The 6,327-nt window shown below is 35.6% G+C and overlaps 1 pseudogene; it reads left to right on the forward strand.

The window, feature by feature from the left end:
- Positions 1 to 1,486: 1,486 nt before the first annotated feature.
- LOC132287320 (small nucleolar RNA R71) lies at positions 1,487 to 1,585 on the forward strand (annotated as a pseudogene).
- Positions 1,586 to 6,327: the final 4,742 nt, after the last annotated feature.

Below are 6,327 nucleotides of genomic sequence, written 5' to 3' on the forward strand. Positions count from 1 at the left end.
ATAAACCGAATAGGGGAGAAGATTCACACTCACCCCTAAATCCAACAGAGGCCGATTGATAACATGGTCACCTAGAGTGCATGAAGTAGTGGGTGAACTGGGGTCCTTGAATTTTAGGAGGGTGTTCTGTTGCAAGATAGAGCTCACTTGCTCGGTAAGAATAACTTTTCTCAGTGCTTGGCTTTTGTTCTTCCTCTTTAAAGTGCAAAGATCTTTTAAAAATTTGGTATAAGCCGGAATTAGTCAAATTACATCCAAGAGAGGAAGATTGATTTTAACTTGCCTAAACACATCAATGATTTCATTAGCTTTGCTTTGTTGCTTTTCAAAAGATGTGGATGCTTTCAAAGCATCCGAAAATGGAGCCTTTGGCTCAAAAGATTTTTCAAAAACATTCTTTAAAACATTTTCAACAATATAGTCTTTTACACTTAATGAAGGAGGAATATGATGTGAAACGGGACGGGTGTCAGCACTAGGTTGCACCGGTTCACTTTTTTCATTAAAAACACCAACTTGGTTGTCAACCAACTTTCCACTTCTCAAAGTGGTCACCACATTCACATGTTCAAGTGTATGACCTTCCGAAGGGGGAGTGGTCTCCACAACAAATTGTTGCTTCGATGGTAGATTGAGAGGCATTTTTCCTTTCACTCTCGCATTCAACGTGCTAGCTATTTGCCCTACTTGGGTTTCTAGCTTTGCAATTGATTGGGAATGAGAATGAAATAATTGAGTATTTGCCTCCAAAGTACCCAAAGTGGATAAAACTTTCTCTTCAAATGCGAGACTTCTTGAATTACATTGAGAATATGATGATTGATTTGGAAAATGAGAGTTTGAAAATTGATTTCCATTTGGTGCTTGGTAAGATGAACGATAACCTTGGGAACCTTGGCTTTGCATAGGGAGTGGAACATACTTGTTTTGGAAACCACTTTGGGGAGGGTTTGAGCCTTCCCCTTGGCTTTTCCAATAGAAATTTGGATGGTTCCTCCACCCGGGATTATAATGAGTGCCATAGGGATTATTCCCTTGATTAACAAAAGCGACATTCACTTGTTCATGGTGTTCACTATGCGCATGTCCATGACGACAATTGGAAGTAGAATGCAACACACTACAACAATTCATGCAAGATTCATTGGAATGATGATGATTATGATTAGCGGAGGAAGATACTTGATGGGCCGAATTTTGGTTAATCAAAAATTAATCAAACCTTTGAGATAGAGACTTCACTTCGGCAACTATGTTATTAGAATTATCAACTTGATATAAGCTTGCATTCTTTCTTCCACCTACATTTTTACCATTTTTAGAAGATAAAAATCAGTGCATTGAGTGTTCACTCATGCTCTCATATAAGCACCACACATCATCTTCATACTTGTCTAAATAGGAACCTCTCATTGAGGCATCAACCATGCCTTTATGGTTATCTGACAAACTTTCAAAGAAATATTGAACTAATTGCCACTTAGGAATGTCATGATATGGACATTTCCTAAGCAAATCATTCAAACGTTCCGATGCCTCATGAAACATTTCCCCATCCCCTTGTGAAAATTCACAAATTGAAGTTTTCATGGCATTGGTTTTAGACATGGGATAGTACTTTCTCAAGAACTCTTGTTGTATTTCCGCCCAAGAAGTTATAGAAAAAGGTCTCAAATTGTTAAACCAATATTTTGCCTTATCTTTTAGGGTGAATGGGAAGAGTTTTAACCTCAAAACTTCTTCCGGCATGTCCATATATTTTATAGTGGAACAAACTTCAAGAAATTCATCCAAATGCTTATATAGTTCTTCATTAGGTAGCCCATGATAATTAGGAAGCATTTGAATAGTTTGTGGCTTGATTTCATAATGATGTGCTCTAAATAGAGGAAGTTGAATGCATATTGGTGCATTATACTCATTAGGCACATAGTGATATCTTAAAGTAATGGGAGGATTCACAATTGGTGGCTCTACATAAGCCCCATGATTTGCTTGAACAACAGGAGGTGGATATGGCACAAAGAATGGCCTTGGTGTTCCAATTGGAACTTGGCCTTGTGGTTGTGGAATAAAAGGTCTAGGCATGCCTAATGGAACTTGCATATTATCATGTTGTTGCTGCACATTAGGGTGAAGAATGCCTTGTTGGTCTATGTGACCAAGGTCTTCCACACGGTCCTCAATATGGTCGCCCATTGTTGAAATGGATTCACTTGAATTAACCCTTCCCCTTGGATTATGAATAATAGATTTAAGATTCAAATTCAATGAGACAAGAGGGTGATTTAGAGATCTACGACCATGCATGCACAATGCAAATTAACACAAACAACAACTCAACAAATAACAAATAGCAAACACTTCTCCTCCGCAACAAATCAATCAACAACAACAAACCTCTATATACATTGATCCCATGCTCCCATGCTTTTCAACAAATGCAAGAAATAAAATGCCTCCACGCGAGCTGATAATAAACAATGAAAATATAAATGCCTCTGTGCGGGCCGACGATTTAACTAAGCAAAAGGAGTTAGAATAGCTCACAATGGGTCCATAAGCAACTTCAAGAAATTTTTAGCTTTTTGCCTTGCTTTGCTTTTGCAATTTTTTTTTTATTTTTAGCTTTTTATGTTTTTTGCTTAGCTTAGCTTGCTTCCTTGCTTTGAAGTTCATTTGCTTTGCTTTTCTTGGCTTCAAGTACCCAGCTAATCAAGAACAAACATAATAAGTAAACTAAATAAAATAAAGTAAAAATAAGAATCAAAGAAGTACTAATTTCTAATCAATTCCAAATACGACGATGCTAATCCCCGGCAACGGCGCCAATACTTGGTCATAGAGTCATCGCTTGCATATGCCAAAATTTGTTTGTGTGATTGTGGCCAGGTTTAAATTTGTAAAATGCCACTACTACTACTAACTACTAACGTAGCAAGAGTGAGTAGGGATCATCCGAAGGGATTTGCAAGGTATTTTGGAATCAATGTTGGATTAGTATGTCAAATGATCAAATAGGGTTTGGTTGGTTGAATTACACTAATGGTTCAATTAAAACAATGCAAATTAACAACAATCTATAAATTAGGGAAAAGAGTATGAGAGAAAGGTCTTGGGGCTTAGAGTTCATCACTAAGCTTCACTTTAGCAATTGTAAATTAAAGAGGAAATTCATGTTGTAAATTGTGTGTGTATGTGTGTCATTAATTGAAAACTAAGCATGGATGACAAATAAGCATAGATTGTCTAATCAATCAAGTGAGTAGCACAACCTATCAAATAAGGCCATTAACCATTAAATGAAACCACAATTAATACACACACAAAAATCTAGAGAAATGTACTACTTGCACTCATAAGTATGGTTCATCAAACAACAAGAATAGATTATCCACCTATCTAGGAAATTAAAGCAATTACAGTAATGACCCGGTCATTTTCTTTCCTTTCCTTTTCTTAGATTTTCACGGATATTTTTTTCCCGTTGAAATTTTTTTTTTCCTTTCTGAGTTCGGTTTCTAGTCACTTAGTATCATCTTGAGTGCTCGGGGATAGTTTCCGAGACTCATTTCCGTGGATTGACGACTTCCTTTGAGGACCGAGTGATTTTCACATTTTCACTTTTGTGACACTATTCACTTTTCGTCTTTTTCTCGGTTGTCACTTTGTTGGCATAACCTCACTTTTCGTATTCGGATTTGATTCTGGTTTTGCATGCATCCACGATATTTAAATTCCATGCTATGTGTATTTTTACTTTTGTAGAAAAGCATGCTAATTGTGTACTTTCTTCCTTAGGGGTGTGATGCACACTTCTTTGGAATTTTCCTTTCTTTTGGGGTCATTTGTGTAATTACTTAAAGTAATTATTTTTTTTCTTAGGGACCATTTTATAATTTAATTTGGAAGATATTTTCAAAAAGGACCTTTTTGCAATTCCCGGAAAGTGTAATAAGTGTCACACTCTCATTGGTCCACTTGTTAACATTTGTGTGGAAACACTTTGAGGCCTTGGATGAGGACATGTGGAGGGTGGAGATTTAACCATTTGTTGGCCTAGGATTGGTGCACTTGTTGGCTTGGATGGTTGACAAGTGTAGATATGAGATTAAGCCTAGGATGGAGCCTTGGATTTGTGACAAGTGTAGGCACCAAATTTTTTCTTGTAATTAATTTTTGGGCCACTTTGGGATTATGGTTTTAAAGAAACGTTTTTGTGCAATTGACCATAGATGTGTGTATTGACCACGATGTAGGACCAGCTAGTGAGTGGGGGATTTCTAATTCCTCCACTCACACTTTTTCACATTATGTCATTAGCTTCCTAACCACAAACCCTAGCCTCCATGGATGAAGCTTAAAGCCTTAAGCTTTGACTTTGATTTTTGAGAGCCTTCCATTGATTTCCAAGCTTGACCTTGGGAATATTTTTTGTTCCCCTCATCCTCCTCTTCATAACCCTTGAAGGGTTTACCATTTTGTGTTGATTTGCCTTGGATTCAAGAGGAACAATCCTCTTGTGAGGTAGGGGGTGTTATAATTTATTTTTCCAATTGATTTTACTTGCTCTTGTATGAAATATAAGTTGTATGCATGACTTTTGTTAATTTGAGAAATTAAAGATTTATCTTAGCTTGCATATAACTCATTTTAGACTTGGTAAATGGCATGGCCATGAGTTGATCTTTGTTATATTTTAAATAGGGATGATTTAAATGAGGTTTCAAATCTAGAGATTAAATGGATTTAATTTGATTTAAATTCTAGTAAATTGTGTTTGGCTTGTATTCCATTTTAGACTTGATATATGGTATGACCATGACTTAGTATTTGATATATATTAATTTGAGATCATTTGAACAACTTTTGAAATCTAGAGATTTAATTGATTTAAATTAATTAAATTATATTTTATGATATCTTGCTCATCTTGCACTTTTGATTTGATATATATAAAGACCATGATATGTTGCTTAACATATATTAATTTGAGGTTATTTGAAATTGATTTGAAATCTAGAGAATTTAATCATCTTGTTTAATTAAATTCTATCTAATGGTTCCATGGATCTATTTGTGTTTTAGAAGTTGTTTCTATATTCAAATCATGAACTTGGACTTATTGTGTATGCACTTGTTTGTGTTTTGAGCATTAGATAACATTGTTGTTATATTTATATTCATGAGAACATGTTTTCTTCATGGAATATATTGTTGCCTTATGTAATGAATTACACACTTTGTATTTGACATTATATATGCCATCTTAGAATTTAAACTCTAAGGCATGGATTGTGTGGTTTCAACCTACTTATGCATGGAAGGTGGTTTCGTGCATTATATAAATTATGTATAAGTTGTGAACTTATTTGGTTTATTTTGAAGTCTCGGTACATTGTTACAAGTGATATGGCTAGAGTTTGGCTCTAGTGCTGGAGGTATGAGTTCTCCCTAATTGAGATAGTGCGCACTAGAGTGGTCTTCCCAACGCGTTAATGCCCGGAATAACCATTTCGATCTTGGTTTAGTCCGACACGTGATGTCCAAGTTTTCCATTATTTGATTTCGCATTCAATTCCAAGTTGACAATCATGTTTAATTGTGACTTGTGGTTTTGGCTATTGGCGAATTGATGTTGTTAAGTGAATCCATACTAAATTGTTATATTTAGTTATTTTTTACACTTTTAGATTTCAAGTCGATAACTTTGAGAATCTATGTCTTGATGCGTTGCGTTAGAAGTTCTAATTATGCTAAATTGTTATATTTGGTTGCTTTCGTATTTTAGATTTCATGTTGATAACCTTGAGAATCTATATCTTGTTGCTTTGTATAGCATATTCTTATGTTGTTTGGAATTGCATGCATGATGTGATTTATGCTAGAAATGTTCAAATGTAGCTTAGGAATGATCCTATAGATTCATTTGGAACATAGACGTTGGGTGGCATGACCCACTTTTGTCATTTTCGTATTTTAGATTCCAAGTTGATTACCTTGAGAATCTATATCTTGTTGCTTTGTATAGCATGTCCTTATGTTGTTTGGAATTGCATGAAGGGTGTGAATTATGCTAGAAATGAGCTAAGGTAGCTTAGGATGCTCCCTGAGTCTCACATTCGACATAGACGTTAGGTGGCATGACCCTTTTGAACTGTTTCATGTTAGTCTAAAAATCTCTAAAGAAATCGAGTCTATGCATGCTCATTCTCTAGGAGTAAACTTGTTTACTCACCCTGAAGTTACTGGAGGGTTGTTTCAGGTATGAAGACTTGGTGCGTGATGTTCATCATTGCTTGGATGATAGTTGACTTGATGGCTTTA

This window comes from Cornus florida, unplaced genomic scaffold, assembly GCF_030987335.1.
Source record: "Cornus florida cultivar Cherokee Brave unplaced genomic scaffold, ASM3098733v1 CherokeeBrave_3.0.0_Hap2_Chr11, whole genome shotgun sequence".
In the NCBI taxonomy this organism is placed as follows: Eukaryota; Viridiplantae; Streptophyta; class Magnoliopsida; order Cornales; family Cornaceae; genus Cornus; species Cornus florida.